Source organism: Sciurus vulgaris (assembly GCF_902686455.1).
Source record: "Sciurus vulgaris genome assembly, chromosome: 1".
Classification (NCBI taxonomy): Eukaryota; Metazoa; Chordata; class Mammalia; order Rodentia; family Sciuridae; genus Sciurus; species Sciurus vulgaris.
In genome coordinates, this window is record NC_136461.1 from 120,091,633 (window position 1) to 120,111,368 (window position 19,736).

The 19,736-nt window shown below is 35.8% G+C and overlaps 1 protein-coding gene across 2 annotated transcripts in view; it reads left to right on the forward strand.

Moving 5' to 3' along the window:
- Window positions 1–2,668: 2,668 nt before the first annotated feature.
- LOC306638800 (interferon-activable protein 203-like) overlaps window positions 2,669–19,736 on the forward strand; it is a 117,508-nt gene continuing 100,440 nt past the window's right edge. The window contains exons 1-2 of one of the 2 annotated variants that reach the window (XM_079102161.1): window positions 2,669–2,932; window positions 6,915–7,151. The gene's annotated coding sequence lies outside the window, so the exon portion shown is untranslated. The remainder of the gene's footprint in view (window positions 2,933–6,914; window positions 7,152–19,736) is intronic. The other variant, XM_079102159.1, reaches the window with a different exon arrangement.

Sequence of the window (19,736 nt, forward strand, 5' to 3'; positions counted from 1 at the left end):
TGAGAGAATTGGAAATCCATATGCAACAGAATGAAACTAAACCCATATCTCTCACCATGCACGAAACTAAACTCAAAATGGATTAAGGACCTCGGAATCAGACCAGAGACCCTGCAGATTATAGAAGAAAAAGTAGGTCCAAATTTTCACCTTGTTGGTCTAGGATCAGACTTCCTTAACGGGACTCCCATAGCACAAGAAATAAAAGCTAGAATCAACCACTGGGATAGATTCAAACTAAAAAGCTTTCTCTCAGCAAAGGAAACTATCAGCAATGCGAAGAAAGAGCCTACAGAATGGGAGAATATCTTTGCCAATCATACTTCAGATAGAACACTAATCTCCAGAATCTATAAAGAACTCAAAAAACTTTACTCCAAGAATTCAAATAATCCAGTCGACAAATGGGCTAAGGAAATGAATAGACACTTCACAGAAGAAGATCTACAAGCAATCAACAAACATATGGAAAAATGTTCAACATCTCTAGTAATAAGAGAAATGCAAATCAAAACCACCCTAAGATTCCATCTCACCCCAATTAGAATGGCGATTATCAAGAATATGAGCAACAACAGGTGTTGGCGAGGATGTGGGGAGAAAGGTACACTCATACACTGCTGGTGGGGCTGCAAATTAGTGCAGCCACTCTGGAAAGCAGTGTGGAGATTCCTTAGAAAACTTGGAATGGACCCGCCATTTGACCCAGCTATCCCACTCCTTGGCCTATACCCAAAGGACTTAAAATCAGCATACTACAGAGACACAGCCACATCAATGTTCATAGCTGCTCAATTCACAATAGCCAGACTGTGGAACCAACCTAGATGCCCTTCAATTGATGAGTGGATAAAGAAACTGTGGTATACATATACAATGGAATATTACTCAGCCATAAAGAATGATAAAATTATGGCATTTGCAGGCAAATGGATGAAATTGGAGAATATCATGCTAAGTGAGATAAGCCAATCTCAAAAAGCCAAAGGACGAATGATATCGCTAATAAGTGGAGGATGACACATAATGGGGGGGAGGGAAGGGTTAGTGTTAGGGTTAGAGTTAGGGTTAGGGAGGGGGGCAAGTATGGAGGAAGGAAGGACTGTATAGAGGGTAAAGAGGGGTGGGAGGGGTGGGGGGAAGGGAAAAAATAACAGAATGAATCAAACAACATTACTCTATGTAAATTTATGATTACACAAATGGTATGCCTTTACGCCATGTACAAACAGAGAAACAACATGTATCCCATTTGTTTACAATTAAAAAAAAAAAAAAAAAGAAAGGAATTTAATCATTGAAGTCATGGATCCTAGTTACAGGTAAGAGCAACTAGGGCAAAATTCATTTACAGATATTCTAGGAAGAATTCACATAATTATATTGAGTTCATACTCCTATTATGTCAGCTAGCAATAACTTTAAAATGTCACATTGTATGGAATTTACGAGCAACTTCAAAGCTGATCTCCTTCTATTCAAGAGGTGTGCCAGGGTCCAGCCCTAGCAGGGGTCGTAGTGGTCTCAGGTGAGGGAGTAGGCATCGAGAACAAAGCAACACAAACTCAAGGAATGGATGCTAAGTTCTAAATTTTATTTTCCCCAGCCAGCTTTTTATACATTAAAAGGTAGGCAGTTACACATGTTTTTTTCAGAACAGGAAAAGTTCACAAGGAGAAAAACAAAAATATTTTGTATAATCATTACTAGACTAGACAATGAAGTATTCTAATTATTCTAGTAATTGTTTACTTGTGATAACCTATAACTAAACAATAAGACATACTAATATTTACCTAATCATAAAGGTTAAAGTAAGTTCAGTAGGGTTGAATAAACAATAGTCCTGTGACTACTGCTGTAGTTAATAAATGCTAGACATTTTTAGCTAACAAATATATGATATCATCTTACACTGTGTGAACTTAACATCGAGGAACCCTTTATTTCTTCTGTTCCTGTTAATCCTTCCTGATGGTGTTGGAATTATTTGCCTATGTGTTTCAGGTCATCTGAGAGTAGTCAACAGGGGATCGGCAGCTAGAATCTGTTTTGTGTTTTCTCATAGCAATCTTGGTTACTCAGAGTTTCATAGCAAATGAGTAAATCTGAAATCACTGTTTCATTAGAAGTCTGGTTTTTATGTTCTAACCCTGGTTCTGTTAAGATCCCTATTTTCAGGGAAAACACATAAAATATTAATAGTAAACCTACACATATTAAGCAAGCAAGGAAGGAAAGCCCGCAACTGAATTCCCAACGAGATGAGACACACCTTTATTACTCAGCAGAATTCTTGTCAAGCACTGAGAGGAATTGCAGGTGGCGTAACAGAGGTGCAGTAAAGAATTGGTAAAGATAGATACCTCTATAAATATCACCTCCCATCACTGACACTCTGTGAAGAGCAAAGGAGGAAGTCATTGAGCACCTTGCCTTTCCCATTCGACACTCATACAGGGGGCTTTGTTTTCCAGGGACCCATCTGCTGTATAAGAAAGTGCTAATGATGGAACTTGAACACAATGCAAAAGAGCAAGAGGACAAGTCCACCACTGTTCTTCATTTTCAGTATGATATTTATGGGAAGAAATTCTGTTTCCCTGCCTAATGAAATAGAAAGCTTTGAAAATCAATGGGTGGAGTCTCAGAATTGCCTCATAACTTCTCTTTCCCTGGGAGGAGATCAAATGAGGGAGAGAGCTAAGCACAGCATGAAGCAGCTGGCATGAATCAAAGATTCAAGTGACCCAAACTTGTGCATTTTTTAAAATTATTTTTCAAACCATTTCATTTTCTTAGCCTTGCTCGACATCCTGCAGTTCAGGCTCTGGAGAGGATTACTAATGCGCCTTGCTAGTTATAAGACAAACAGTGATTCCTGAAGTTCCCAAGCAGGTCTTAAGTCTACACTACTGTGGATGCACTTCCAGTAAGTAAATATCTGTGAGGTTGTCTGTAGAGAAAGATCTCGGGACCTCATTAGTAATCACAAGCTCTCAGGACATTTTATCTTTAAATACTTTCTTTTGTTCCTCTTTTGCTCCATTTCCTATAATTTAAAGCCCAAAGCTCATTTCCTCTCCACTTCCACCTATAAAACTCTTCCTATAAAACTATTCTATTCACACTAAACTATTCTATAAAACTTTTACCATGATGCCATCATGTCCACTGACATCTCCCATGACTAACAGCATGATCCTCTTATATTTGCCTCCCCATATATTCCTGTTATTTCACCCTGGCTAACATTCTGTATGGTCTCATACAGAGGTCATGTTTATAAACACAATGCATGAGTTGATTGTAAATAGCCTCACTACGCTTTAACTTAAGACCAGCTAAATACATCCATGTAAGCAGCACTTAATTATGTAATATATGATCACAAACGCCACAGGTATTTGTGGTCTTTACTCCAGTTCCTCTGTGATTTCTCCTGACTTACTCTTGCTTTAGTGGTAGTATGCAGATGGTTTTCAAAATTCAGACATCAAAATCCTTGTTGATCCAAGTCTTGCAGAATTGATGGCTTCTCTTATTCTTTCAATTCATAGGACTTCCACTGGATGAGAGTAAACTCCTATAATTCACAGACATCAATAGAGAGGCATATTTTATAAAGTATCTTTCATATCTCCTTGATATGGAGTTTCCCTTAACAGGGTCTGCATACTACATGATACATTTGTAGAACAGAGCAAACATTCAAAACTCAGAATAGAATATGGACTAACAATGATAATAATTATATTTCAATAATTATATTTATACTTTTTTGAGCAGTTACTAGATGCTGGTTCCAAAATCTGTTTTCTTCATGTAGGTTATCTGGTTCACTCTTCATAACACAGTAATGAGAATGTAATTCTCTGTCCCACTTCACACAAAAAAAGATCGAAATACACAGAGGTTAAAAATCTTCTTTGAACTACAATATATATAAGAAAAATGAGAAATTACACTCCATTTATGTATGATCTATCAAAATGTATAAATGCATTCTACTAATTGGAACAAATTAAAAAACACACAGGCCCAGAGCAATGGAGTTGGCTGACTATTGACACACTTCTGAAACCCAGAGCCCAAAATAAACTTTTCCTCCTCTAAGTTTTTCTTGTCAGGTTTTTTGATCACATCAATGCAGGGCTGACTTTCTACTCTTCCTGAAGACTTTTATCACATGCATGTAATTCAACTTCCAGAAGATACAAATGGCCTTCAAACTGCACACACCACACCAGCCTTCTGAATCAGCAAGTTGGCTAACTGTCCTGTCTGCAACCTGCAGTTTGCCTTTGGTGATCTTGAATTCATCTGAAAGAAATAGCTAATACTAGTTCAGTTCCTCATCAATGATGTTATGCAGGCCTGCTAGTAACAGCATTTCTTTATGTCTATTCTCTATCTCCCAACATTGGGGTCACCCTATAAGGGACCCAAAACACATTAGATTACACCAGTAAAGGAGATTCTACATTCAAATAAACAAGGAGAGTCGTAAATGTCATTTTCAATGAAAAATAAAATGACTATCGTACAGTGAAGGAGATTTGGACAAAAAGTAAACAAAAGTTTCCCAAGAGAGATGTTCATCATTGCTGAAATAATAAATCTTCACAGTTCATATAATGTCTCTGAAATTCTTAGAGAACAGGGTCCTTTCTTCTTATTTTTAAAACAGGTTTATTGAGGTATACTGTCATACAACACAGTGCATACATTTCATGTCTATCATTTCAAAATTTAAAAATCAGTTCTTTCTACATGTGTGTCAGTTTCTGGACTTTTTTTTTTTTCTGTTCCATTAGTTTCCTTCTCTATTTTAATGCTACTATGACATTTAAAATTGCTTATATGTAATACACAAAATAATGCAGAAAATATCAGAAATTGTTTACCAATATTTCTAGGCATAAGATCAGTATAAAAATCTGCATTTTTTATTTAACAAATATTCCAATAGAAAACAAATTGCGAAAAATTTAAAAAATTATAATGTACTAGGAATATCTAGCAAAAGACATATAAAACCATTATAGAAAAAAATTATAAAAATTTACTGAATGATTGCAAAGAAGACAAACAGGAATATATATGATTTTTTATTTGAAAACTCAATAACATGAATAGGACAATTCTTTTCACACGAACCTATAAACACCATATAAAACCTCAAAGACTGTTGCATACACACCCCTTTTGGTGTCGGGTGTCAATAGTAGGAGAAGTTGTGCATGTGTGTGAAGGAAGTATATGAGAACACCCTATATTTTCTATTGATTTTCCTATAACCTCAAACTGCTCTAAAATTAGAGATTATTCAGCATATATATATATATATATATACATATATATATGAATATAACACATTGAATCTCACCTTTATGCACATCCGTAATGCACTAATTAAAAAAACTATAAATAAATAGAAGAAAGATCTGTAGAGTAGGGGAAAGAAAAGAGGAGTAGACGTAAGGGTGTGAAAGGGAAAGACCTGGGGACTGAATTTAAGAAAATTCTATTTTATACTCATAGAGTTGTGACAAAATGAACTCCAATATTATGTATGTTTGCAATGAACTAATGAAAAAGAACTATAAAAATACAGATTATTCAATTTTTAAAAAAAACTAAAAGACACTTCTAAATAACTTGTTGAGATAAGCCTAAAACCTGTATAAAAGTATAAGGGCAAAACCCAGACCAAAGTAATGGTTTCGGAGGCACCAGTTCTCCTAGGAACCAATATCTATTGAAGCCCTAATAATTAAAGCAGTATGAAATATAAGTTAATAGGTAGCATGAGGGTAGAAGCACGTATATGTGACAAATTGTATATTGCCAACGACAGAAAGCCCATATGTGAAAAGTGTTGGACCAACAGGAGGGAAATCTCCATCGATGAAATTCACAGCATGGTGTGTGCCGTATCTCACATACATTGTGTGACGTATCTCACATCACAGAAAAATTACATATCATGAGAGATTAAAGGACAAATGTGACCAGTGATATCATATAAAGAAAACATAGGAAAATTTCATTACATTGAGGAAGGGAAAAATATCTTAAAGCACAAAAAGTACAAGCCAGAAAGGAAAACTTTAATAAATTTGATTGCAGGCAGCAAATTCTGTTTCTTTACAAATAAGACAGAGTATTAGAGTGCAAATACACACCAAATACTGGGAAAACATATAATATGATTAATAGAGAGTTTGTATGCAGAAGATATAGAGAACCACACATTATACCATTTAAACATTCCACTTGAAAAAATAGATAAAAGAATAACCACTTCATTCCAATGTTCAATCAGTAGATGTTCATCAGTGCTAGTGATGAGTGCTTTTCAGAGCAACAACATAAGTGATAGAGGACTTAAGCCAAGAGGATATCTATGAGCTGAAAACAGCTGATGGTGACTTTCAGGGAAGTTCGAACAGACTAGGATCCTAGAAAAATCTACCTTGTCCCTGACAGTGAAGGTCAGAGAACAGTATCTTGGATGAACTGGAAACTTCATTCATTCATCTATTCAAAGACTCCTTGTTGATCATCCTGTGAAGATGAGATTAATGATGCTCTTTTCCCTTTTATTCTCATTGTATGGAAGACTAGGGAGGTGTGCATTTCAAGAGACTGGAAGGCTTACCTCTCCCTTTTGATACTTTAGCTTCATTCAAAGGAATATAAGTTCCTAAGTGCTGGGTATGGAAGTCCTAATGTTGGAACTTCTTTATCTATTGAGATTCGTAAGAAAAACATCTCAGTACTGCTGAGCTCTAACATAGTTACTAAGATGTTACAGGAAGGACACTCCAGTTCTTCTGGCTGAGGAAATTGAAACCTAGCTCACTGATAGGAGGGGACTTACTCTTCGTGATTTGTTTCCTTTCTTCCAGAGCTATGAGTACAGTGTGAGTCACCCAGCATAGTAAGTAAGTGACTCACCAGTGCTCCTTTCCCCTGTTATCTTTGAAAGCTGCTTCATTTTTCCAGCATTTAAGAACACAATATTCTGCTGTTGAGTCTGAGAGCTTTGCTGACTTATTTTCCTAACTCAAAACAAAAAAATCCCTGCTTCTTGCATTACTGAAAATCTCAAGTTCTGGACTACTATTGAAGAAATTTCCAGGGAGGTGAGTCCTATCAGTGCTTTCTGTGGAGAAGATCTGGACACCAGAAATCACAAGGTCACCAGGGGAAATCAGTGTTGGGTCTTCTGGTTGGTGGAGTCAGGGGAGTAGGGCTGGCATCAGTTGTGCTAGAAATAGTGACAACTGCAGTAGCAAGACTGATTCACTTGAAAGATAACAGACATCTTTATTCTCCAACACTGAGGCCTGAATAAAGGGAAGTGCATTTTGACTATAGCAGATTTTAAAGTAAATTCTGAGTAGGAACTGGCATGGGTTCATATGCAGAAGAGGACTTTGGTTTTCTTGGTTGGAGAGAGTATAAAAAACTTGGTGACTATAGTGAGGGGCCTCAGGAAAAGACAAGAATAAGACAAAGAAAAAAACATATAATATTATGTAAAAAAATACATCTGAACATGAAATTTGTATTTTGTAGCATTATTCCAATTTTTCAAAATGTGAGAACAAATGCAAAAGCATTGTAGAAAATTTTAGATTCATAAACACAATTATTAAAATATATGATCTTAATATTTTCTGAATTATTTTTAACTTTAACTCCATTCAGAAACAGTGGTAGAGGCAGATTTCAGTCACTTTTGTATAGCTCTGCCAATCCGAGAATTCATTATATATATAAATAGTTCATTTTATATTTTATATATGTGTATACACACACATATATATATGTTTTGGTGGTAAGAGGTAGGAGAAAAGAAGAAAAGTCAAGTAGAAAGAAATCATGTATTTTAGAATTTTTAAGACTCTCTGTATAGCCAAGTTCAATATTTCACATGCACTTGAATAGAATATGAATTTAAAATGTTGATATCACATGTTTTTATGTGTTAGAAAAATATTATTATCAGGTATGTTGCTCAGATATTCTAAATATTTACATATCTTTTACTTTGCTCATTCAGTAATTGAGAAATATACTGCCATACCAACTGTTAAGTTGTCACTTTTTCCTTGTAGATCCTTAAAGTCCAAATATGTATGTGTGGGCACTCACACATACACATACATGTATATGATGTATACATCTGTGTACCTGTGTGTGTGTATGGAGAAAAATATATTCCATAATATTATTTATGGTACCATAAGGAACATAAAGTTATGATATACTGTTATTAGAAACATCCATAATTAAAACTTCCAGTTCTTCCTAGAAGTTGAATGTTTTATTACAAAGTGGAATCTGATAATGGATTTACCTTCAAGTCTACTTAAATCTACACTAATATACAGAAAATTACTTTCCTTTAGTTACTTGTCACATAATGATTTGTTATGTTTGTCTTTTTTTCCACCTTTAAGTATTGTTTTGTTAATGACATTTAGATACTTGTCTTCAATTAATTTTGACAAGAATTTTCACTTAACAGGTTAGGCCTTTATGTATGTGCTGGAAGCAAGCATTCTGTCTCGTATTTGCGATCTTCACTTTAATCTATGACTTCTTTTTATCCTCTTTTTTTTAATGTATTGCTCTGTTTTAACCTTTAAGACAAATACATCTGTTACTTTCTGTTCCCCCTACCTTCACCATGTTGATGAACTCCCTGTTTCACTTCTCTTCCATCCTGTCTTTATTTTTAAAACATAGTCATACGTAATCAAGTTTGTTTTTATTCTCCAGATATTTTGGCCTGAAGTATTTCTTAATCCATTGTTTTCTTATTGATTACTACTTTCATAGATATTTCCATGTGGGTCTTTTTCTTTCAAACCTCCCTAGGCCTTAGGAGCCAGAGAGTACTTGTTGAGGCTTTCCTAATTAAATGTCATTTTGTCTAGGTTAAAATTACATTTCTAAGATTATTTTTTCACTAAAACCAGTTTGAAAACACCCTTTTCTATATCAGAAGTGCTAGGTATGTTTTTTTTTTAATATTTTAAGTAATTTTTTGGTTCATTGTACACAAACTTCCATTTATCTGGTTGTACACGAAGTAGAGTCACACCGTTTGTGTAATCATACAGGTACGTAGGGTAATGATGTTTGCCTATTTCATTATCTTTCCTTCCTCCCGCCCCCTCCTCACCCCTCATTTCCCTCTACACAATCCATTCTTCCTCCATTCTTCCCTTACCCACCCCATCCCCGTGATGTATCATCATCCACTTATCAGAGAAAACATTTGGTCTTTGGTTTTTTGGGATTGGCTTATTTATTTAGCATGATATTCTCCAACTCCACCCATTTACCAATAAATATCATAATTTTATTCTTCTTTAAGGATGAGTAACATTCCACTGTGTATATGTTCCACAGTTTCTTTATCCATTCATCTATTGAAGTGCATCTAGGTTGGTTCCACAATCTAGCTATTGTGAACTGAGTTACTATAAACATTGATGTGGTTGCACCAGTGTAGTATGCTGATTTTAAGTCCTTTGGGTATAAGCCAAGGAGTGGGATAGCTGGGTCAAATAGTGATTCTATTCCAAGTTTTCCAAGGAATCTCCATGTTGCTTTCCAGAGTGACTGCACCAATTTGCAACACCATCAGCAATGTATAAGTGTACCTTTTCCCCACAACCTTGTCAACACCTATTGTTGCTTGTATTCTTGATAATAGCCATTCTAATTGGGGTGAGATGAACTCTTAGGTTAGTTTTGACTTGCGTTTCTCTAACTACTAGAGATGTTGAACATTTTTTCATGTATCTGTTGATTGCTTGTATATCTTCTGGGAAGTATCTGCTCATTTCCTTAGCCCATTTATTGTTTGGGATATTTGCATTCTTGGTGTAAAGTTTTTGAGTTTTTTATAAATTCTGGAGATTTTTGCTCTATCTGAAGTGTGTGTGGCAAAGATTTTCTCCCATTCTGTAGACTCTCTCTTCACATTTTTGATGGTTTCCTTGGCTGAGAAAAGGCTTTTTTAGTTTAAATCTATCCTATTTATTGATTCCTACTTTTATTTCTTGTGCTTTGGGAGTCTCACTAAGGAAGTCTGGTCCTCAGATGAGATGATAAAGATTTGGGCCTACTTTTTATTGTATTTGGTACAGTATCTCTGGTTTAATTCCTAGGTCCTTGATCCATTTTGAGTTGAATTTTGTGCAAGGTGACAGATAGGGATTTAATTTCATTTTGCTGCATATGAATTTCCAGTTTTCCCAGCACTGTTTGTTGAACAGGCTATCTTTTCTCCATTGTACGTTTTTGGCACCCTTGTCTAGTATGAGATAACTATATTTATGTGGGTTTGTCTCTATGTCCTCTATTCTGTACCATTGGTCTACGTGCCTATTTTGGTGCCAATATCATGCTGTTTTTGTTACTATTTCTCTGAAGTATAGTTGAAGGTCTGGTTTTGTGATAGCTCCTGCTTCGCTCTTCTGCTCAGGATTACTTTGGAGTCTCTTACTCTTCCAAATGAATTTCATGATTGCTTTCTCTATTTCTGTGAGGTACATCATTGGAATTTTAATTGGAATTGCATTTTTAATTGGAATTTGTATAGCACTTTTGGTAGTATGACCATTTTGACAATATTAATTCTGCCTATCTAAGAACATGGGAGATCTCTCCATCTGCTAAGGTTTTCTTTAATTTCTTTCTTTAGTGTTCTGTAGTTTTCCTTGTAGAGGTTTTTTCACCTCTTTTGTTAGATTGATTCCCAAGTATTTTATTTTACTTTATTTATTTATTTATTTTTGCGGTGCTGGGGATTTGAACTCAGGGCCTTGTGCTTGCAAGGCAGGCACTCTACCAACTGAGCTATATCCCCAGTTCTTATTTTATTTTTGAGGCTATCGTGAATGGGATAGTTTTCCTAATTTCTCTTTTAGAAGATTCATCACTTATTAATAGAAATGCATTAGATTTATGAGTGTTGATTCTATATCCTGCTACTTTGCTGAATTCTTTTACTGGAAGTTATCTGATAGAATTTTTTGGATCCTCTAAATAAAGTATCGTGTCATTGGCAAATAGTGATAGTTTGAGTTCTTCTTTTTCTATTATCTCTTAATTTCTTTGGTGTGTCTAATTGCTCTGGCTAGAGTTTCAAGAATTATGTTGAATAGAAGTGGCAAAAGAGGGCATCCACGTCTTATTCCAGTTTTTAGAGGGAATGCTTTCAGGTTTTCTCCATTTAGAATGATGTTGACCATGGGCTTAGCATAGATAGCCTTTACAATGTTGAGATATGTTCCTACTATTCCTCTTTTTCCTACTGTTTTGAGAATGAAGGGGTGCTATATTTTATCAAATGGTTTTTTTCTGCATCTATTGAAATAACCATAACTTTAAGTCTATTAAGGTGATGAATTATATTTATTGATTTCCAGATGTTGAACCAACCTTGCATCCCTAGGATGAAACCCACTTGATCATGGTGCACTATCTTTTTAATATGTTTTTTGTATGTGATTTCCTAGAATTTTTAAAAGAATTTTTGCATCTATGTTCAACAGGGATATTGGTCTGAAGTTTTCTTTCCTTGATGTGTCTTTGTCTGATTTTGATATCAGGGTGATTCTAGTTTCATAAAATGAGTTTGGAAGGGTTTCTTCCTTCTCTATTTCATGGAGTATTTTGAGGAGTATTGGAATTAGTTCTTCTTGAAGGTCTTGTAGAACTTGGCTGAGAATCTGTTTGGTCCTTGGCTTTTCTGGGTTTGTAAGTTTTTTTATGACTTTTTCTATTTCATTGGTTGAAATTGATCTGTTTAAATTGTGTATGTCTTTCTGATTCAGTTTGGGTGGATCATATTTCTCTAGAAACCTGTTGAATGTCTTCAAGATTTTCTATTTGTTGGAGTATACACTTTCAAAATAGTTTCTAATTATGTTTTGTATTCAATAGTGCCTGTCATGACATTTTCTTTTTCATCACAAATTTTAGTAATTTGGGGGTTTCTCTCTCCTTCTCTTTGTTAGTGTGGCTAAGGGCTTATCAGTTTTGTTTATTTTTTCAAAGAACCAACTTTTTGTTTTGTCAGTTTTTTCAGTTGTTCCTTTTGTTTCAATTTCATTGATTTCAATTTTGATTTTAATTATTTCCTGTCTTCTTCTACTTCAGGTCTTGATCTGTTCTTCTTTTTCTACGACTTTGAGCTGTAATGTTCGGTGATTTACCTGTATACCTTTTCTTCTTTTTGAAAGCATTCTATGCAATGAATTTTCCTCTTACTACTGCTTTCATAGTATCCCAGAGAATTTTATATGCTCTACCGATGTTCTCGTTTACCTCTAAGAATTTTCTTTAGCTCCTTCCTGATGTCTTCGGCTATCCATGCATCATTCAATAGCATAATATTTAGTCTCCAGGTATTAGAGTAGTTTCTGTTGTTTATTCTATCATTGCTTTTTAACTTTATTCCATTATAATGTGATAGAATACAAGGTAGTACTCTATTTTTTTGTATTTACTAAGACTGCTTTGTAGCATAACATATGGTGTATTTTAGAGAAGGATCCATGTGCTGCTGAGAAGAAAGTGTATTTGCTCATTGATGGATGGAATATTCCATAGATGTCTGTTAAATCCAAATTATTGATTATGTTATTGAGTTCTATGCTTTCTTTATTCAATTTTTGTTTGTAAGATCTATCCAGTGGTGAGAGACATGTGTTAAATTCACCCAGTATTATTGTGTTGTGGTTTATTTGGTGCCTGGAATTGAGGTGGATTTGTTTGACATACATGGGTGCATCATTGCTTGGTGCATAAATATTTATGATCGTTATGTCTTCCTGATTTATGTATCCCTTACACAGTATGAAATGTCCTTCCTTATCCTTCTGATTAATTTTGGCTTGAAGACCACTTTATCTGATATGAGGATGAAAACCCTCAATTTTTTACTGAGTTTGTGTGCATGGTATGTTTTCCCCATCCTTTTACCCTTAGTCTGTTCATGTGTTTTTCTATAAGTCTCTTGAAGGCAGCATATTGTTGGGTTTTTTTTTTTTTTCAATCCTGTCTGCCAGTCTATGTCTTTTGATTGATGAATTTAGGCCATTAACATTCAGGGTTATTATTGAAATAAAATTTGTATTCCTGGTCATTTTGGTTTAGTGTTGGTTTTTAACCTGACTTAGTTTCTCCTTTGATAGACATTTTCTTTAGTATATTTCCTTCCTTTGCTGGTTTTCATTTTTTTTTTTTTCATTTCCTCCTCATGGAATATTTTGCTGAGAATGTTGTGTAGTGCAAACTTTCCATTTGTAAATTCTTTTAACTTTGTTTTTCATGGAAGAATTTTATTTCACCATCAAATATGAAGGTTAGTTTTGTTGGGTATAAGATTCTTGGTTGGCATCCATTTTCTTTCAGAGCTTGAAATATGTTGTTCCAAGCCCTTCAAGCTTTTAAAGTCTGGGCTGAGAAATCCGCTGATATCCATATTGGTTTCACTACATATAATCTAATGCTTTTCTCTCACAGTCCTTAAAAGTCTATTTTTATTTTGTATGTTAAGTATTTTAATTATATGTGCTTTGGTGTGCATCTGTTGTAATTTTGCATATTTTGTGTTCTATTGGCCTCTTGTATTTGATTTTCCATTTCATTCTTCAGGTTGGAGAAATTTTCAGATATTATTTCATTGAATAGATTGTTCATTCTTTTGGTTTGTATCTCTGTGCTTTCCTCAATCCCAGTAATTCTTAAATTTGGTCTTTTCATGACATCCCATAATCCTTGGTGATTCTGTTCATGATTTCTTACCATCTTCTCTGTGTGGTCAATTTTATTTTCAAGATTAAATAATTTGTCTTTATTGTCTGAAGTCTGTCTTCCAAGTGATCTAGTTTGTTGGTGATGCTTTCTATTGAGTTTTTAATATGGTTTATTGTTTCCTTCATTTCAAGTAATTCTGTTTGTTTTATTTCAGATTATTTATCTCATTATCAAAATGATCTTTTACTTCCTGCATTTGTTCTTTTAACTGTTTATTGGAGTGATCAATCATTGCCTGTATTTGCTCTCTTAGCCTTTGCTTCTTGGATCATTTTAATTATGTACATTCTGAACTCTTTTTCTGAAGTTTATTCTACCATGCTGTCATTGAATTCTATTAATATAGCATCTTGGTTTATTTGGGATACTTTCTTCCCCTGTTTCTTCATATTGTTCCTGTATCTTCCCCTCTAGTAGTGCAGGTATTTCAGTTGCTCCCTGTAGGCTTATAGTGTCCAATACCTCACCTTAAAGTGGGAGATGAATATTGGCAGCACACAATACAAACAATATGCAGCCTTAACCCAAATAGCCCCTATTAAGATATTAACAGTACTGTCCTAATAAACAGAGATGATGAGTTCAATTATTATCTAAAGCATAAACAATAGGTTTGAAATAAGGTCCACAACTCCTAATGATGGACAAAGAGGATGGGGAGGGATGTAGGACGTAATGTTAATGAAATAAGAAGTGAGTACTAGATAATAGGAAAAGTGAAAGTGCAATCAAAAGAAATTGGTTGTTAGCATGAGAAAAGAGAGAAAGAAACTCCATGGAAACATATAGAGAAAGGAAAATAGAGACAGTGAGAAAAATAATTAAAAAAGAAAAGTAGGAATAATAGTAATAATGCTACTAATAAAAAAAATCTACAATAAAACTGTAATATATCACTTAACACCTCCCAGTCTTCAGTAGCCTGATGCATGAGAGATACTTAATAATGCCGTCTCAGGACAGGAGCTGCCCCAGCTAACAATGGTGATGTCCAAGTCAGGAATAATCCATGATAGCGAGAAGCGGTGACCCTGCGGTTTGATAGATGGGGAGCCTGCGGGCAAGTTGCTGGAGATCCATGGGCTGGGCCTGGGAGGCCCTGGAGATCCGAGCAAGCAATGCCTATGCTGTGCCTGGGTTGCCTATATTATGAAATTCAGTATTTGGAGTTCTCAGAAAACTATTTGAAACATCTGTTGTAAATTCTGCACTACTACAAACTCCACTGGAATCTGGATCTTTAATACCAAAAGCAATAATATTTCAACAAGACAACATAGAAGAATATTCAAATTAAGTGGACACAATAAGAATTACACATACCTCCTATCATCTCACATATGGTTATATTTTACAAATAAACTGTGTTGTCACACTCTCAAAGTTTTCCATCTTAAAACATTTGGGGTTCTGCGATATATAAGGGATTTTGAAACATTATTACATGGTCTTGCTATAAGCAGTTTAGCTGTTGAAAATCAGTTTCGATCTGACTCCTTACAATTTGTATATTACAGTCTTCATTTCTAGAGACAGAGAATTCATTTTGCTTTTAAGATTACTGAGCTTCACTATAATATTCTATGTGTGGATTTTTCATACATTCTATGGGTCTTTTCAATCTGAGGACATTCATAATCCATTAAGGAAAAGCAATTAAGAACCCCAGAAATTTGAACATTCCATTTACACAAAAGATGTGCAAATAAATGATTCCTAAACTAAAAAGACTTGTAGTAAGCAGAAAATTGGAATCCATACCATGTACCCAGTGTCACTAGGGAAAAGCAAAAGAGGCTACCATGGTTCACAGGTGTGATACTCATTCATGTTGGAACTCTGGGGCTTCCAGAAAACAAAACTTCAGTTCAGTCTTAAATATGGCAGTGGGAGGAAATCAGAGAAGGAAATACAGGAGAGGCTTTTCAGGCAATGAAAAGGGAATTAGCAATCATAAAGCAAGGACAGACAAGGTGTGTTTTTCTTTCAGAAGCACGTGATATAATGAATGCACAGAAGAAAACAGAAGTAAGATGCAGATCACTCAAGGTCTTCCAGATAATTGAAGGAGACAGGAATATTTTTTAAAAGAAATTAAGGAACTATTAAAGAATTTCAGCAGTATTGTGCTGGGGGTAATAGAGAAAAATTGACTCTATGAAAAATCTAAGGAAATTAAGCCTGAAAGGAGAAAAATCAAGCAACCGTTGAAATAATTGTACCAATAAATACTGTGACCCTACAAATAAAGCTTGTAGATATTCAGCCAAGTAACAGCAATGGGGCACAGAGGACACAGAATGCATGCTCCAACACCAGAGAGACACAGTGCTAATGAGAACTGGTTAGGGAGCAGCCAAGTGGACAAGGGTCAGGAACTGAGCCTGGAAGTGGAATGCAGGAGCAGATGGTCATACCTTGGTAGGTGAGAGGCTGCATCCATTGGCAGAGCAGCCACTTCATGCATAACAGCCCAGCAGAGAGTCAGAACAAAGGACAGCCAGGGACAGGCTCCAGTTCCAAGAGAGAAGGAAAGGGGAGCCAGGAACTCTGACCCAGCCCAGCCCTCAGTCTAAGTCCTGCCATGACTGCCTATTTCCAGACCTCCTTTGACCACACCCACCACTGAATCCACTCAGCTATGATCACTCACAGGGAAGAATTTCTTAGAAATGTTTACAGCAGCATCTCTGCACCCATTCTCCACAGCTACACCTCTGGTAAGTAGACCCTCTTCATTACACACACACACACACACACACACACACACACACACACACCTGTGGACAACACTTGGACAGGGGTCATTCACTCACATACACACATCCTTTTTAAATTTTTTTTTTTTTTTACAGACTGCATTTTGATTCATTTTGAATGTGTCATTATACAAGTGTCAGACTGTAAGCTGTTTCTCTCTTCTAGGCTCATCCATAACTTCAGAGATGGTGAACGAATATAAGAAAATTGTTCTGCTGAATGGATTAGAGGCCATTCAATGATTATGAATTTAGATTGATTAAGTCCTTATTGACCAAAGATTTAAAGCTGACTAGAAAATGCAAGATGATTATGACAGAATTAGGATTGCTGACTTGATGGAAGAGAGTTCCAAAATGATGCTGGGCTGAGAAAACTGATAGCATGTGCAGAGACATACCAGCACTTGCAGACCTCGCCGAAACTCTTGAAAAACGGAGGTTGAAAGGTAACCAGGAAGCACCCCTGACTCCCATCCTTTCTGCATTCTCCCCAACCTTTACTAGAAGCCTGACCTGCTCACAATTGATACATCCCTTTCCCAGTCTATACCTCAGTAACCATAGCAACAGTGGTTCTTGAGATGCCAACAATTGGACAACTTAGAAAACTCCTTTCCATCCAAGGGTTCTAGTGTATTTTGGCAGGAGGGGGTATGTCTTTTGAGACAGGAGATAAAGAAGACAACTCAGAAGGAGTCATTGAAACACTAGAGTTTTCAATACATTACCATAGAAAATGTCAAGGTAAAATTAGGAAAAAAAAGTACATCTTAAAAATATTTAAATCAATTACTATTACTGCTCTATTACAATACTTGTGCCATCATTAATATCTTCTCTGGCAACAAAAATGAAGTGGTATTTAAATAAAAGTCTGCCTCTCAGTGATGTAAAGAACTTCACTCTTAAAAAATACTGGGTTAAAGGGCACGTGTAAAACTCAAACTCCAACATAACCATTTTGTCATGTCACAAAGCAAATGAAGTTTCTTCCTCTCTTTAATTTGGAGAAGTCTTCTACAAAGATGACCTATCCTTAATATTATGTAAATTTTAGATGCTATAAGGTAAATGTAGACTAAGAGGTTAGGAAAGGGATTGATCCATGTCCAGGAAAGTCCCAGGATAGGAAGGCTGTGCTCACTGCACACAGGAAGTCCCCAGGACAGGAAGGCTAAGGAAACCTCCGAGGCGGAGACTGTGCCTGGGTGGCTACTGCCAGGCTGAACTGATAGCACAGAGGTGGACACCCATAGTTAGACACAAAAGCAGGAACAGATAGGAAACAGCACTAAAACTGCTTCCCCGTCTTTAACCAGAGCCCTGAGTTTCTTGTGCTTTCTTTTACTTCATCAGTTAAAAGGAAATCCAAAGGGGAAAGAAAATCTACAGTGAAAAAAGGTCAGCAGGATGAACCTACTACTGCCCCTTCTACATCCCAACAAAACCAGATTCGGAACCAGAATCAAAGGAAGAGATCCCTTCATTGAAGGTAGGACAGCTGAGCTCCCACTGAAAAAGTGTCCACTCCTGCTCTTCCACCTCTTGCCTTTTAATGAACACTCCAGTCTCTATCTAGTCCAAGAACATAGAGAAAATGAGGTTCAGAGTCAACAAACTCATACTTATTGGTCTCCCATTTTGTTTGAGTACTGCTGTGCACCTCAACATAGGTATTATAATCCCCCTTAACAGAAATATGAAGTCATTACCCTTTTGTAAGATATGTACTCAAAGAGAAGTCAGTTCAGGGCAATGACTTGCCAAAGCCTATTGAAAGACACTGAGTTCAAATGTAGATTTTCCAAATCCAAGTCTCCTGCTCTTCTGCAGGAAATGAGCACAGGGCTGACATGCACATAATTTTTTCTGCTCTTTCTATGAAGCAGTCATATATGCCCAGTACTCTGGGCATCTTATCAGAGGATGAACTGTAAGGTCCTGGAGTTTCCAATGTATCAGTATAATTAGAATCTGTTTATACAAAATAACCTTTTTATCTAAAGGTGTTGTGCTTCAATTAACATTAAGCTCCATTAAGGCTGGGAGTGTGGCTCAGTGGTAGACCACCTAATTAGCATGCACAAGACCCTGGTTCAATTCCCAGCACCAAAAGGAAAAACTACCTTTACCAAGACAAAAAGGGGGGAAAAAACTTCTTTCAGGAAAATAAAATCAAGAAATCTGAAGACCCTGAGAGAATGCAGCTTCCCCGGGAGCAGAGTCAGTCTCTAGCACCTTCAGCAACCAGCAAACAGAAAACTGAGGGCTGTCCCCAGACTCCTCATGGACATCCACCAACACCATTCAGCAGTCCTCCAAGGTACTCTTCCTGATACTTCTTCCTCACACCATATTCCAGGGGTCAGTGTAACCTGAAGAGCTTCCCTACCCCTGACTATAGAGAAACAGATAGGAAATAAGACTAGGTAACCTTTTAACATTCTATTCCCCAAATTCCTCCAAGAAAATTCTTTGCAAAAATCTCCCTAAGAGGCCTCATTTTACTAGTTATCATTACCTATCCACAGTCACAGTGAGCAAGGACAATGCATGGCACAGATAGGTAGACTTATTCTTGTAGTCTTATTCCTTTGAACTCTATTGCAACTATATAAATCTTTACTTATTTCCTTCTTTGCTTTGTTTTTTTTTTTTTTTTTTTTTTTCTTTCTTTTGTAGGAAGAATGGATTGCCCTAATAAGGATGAATTCTGGTTTTAACATGCATTCTCAGGAATAAATGAGTTGATTATATTCTCCTGAATGCAAAAACATTTAATAGGCAATGATCTAACCATTCAGTGATATCTGTTGTATTTTACTCATTTCATTAATAATTCGGAGTTTATTGAACAACTTAGAATCATTGTATGACATGATATTGAAAGACAAGTTAACTCATCTAAATAAAATATGAACATTTCATTGAGATATCAATGCTCAAATTCAGGGCATTAGTATTATGCCTTTGATCAATAACAAAATTTATAAACTTTTGTGAACTCAACTAACATCTTATAAAATTAGCTCCTTTTATGACTGTATATACCTGTCTTTTAGGATTGCCTCTTTGTTTTATATTGATTATTACACCCTTTTTAAGAGACTATCCGTATAT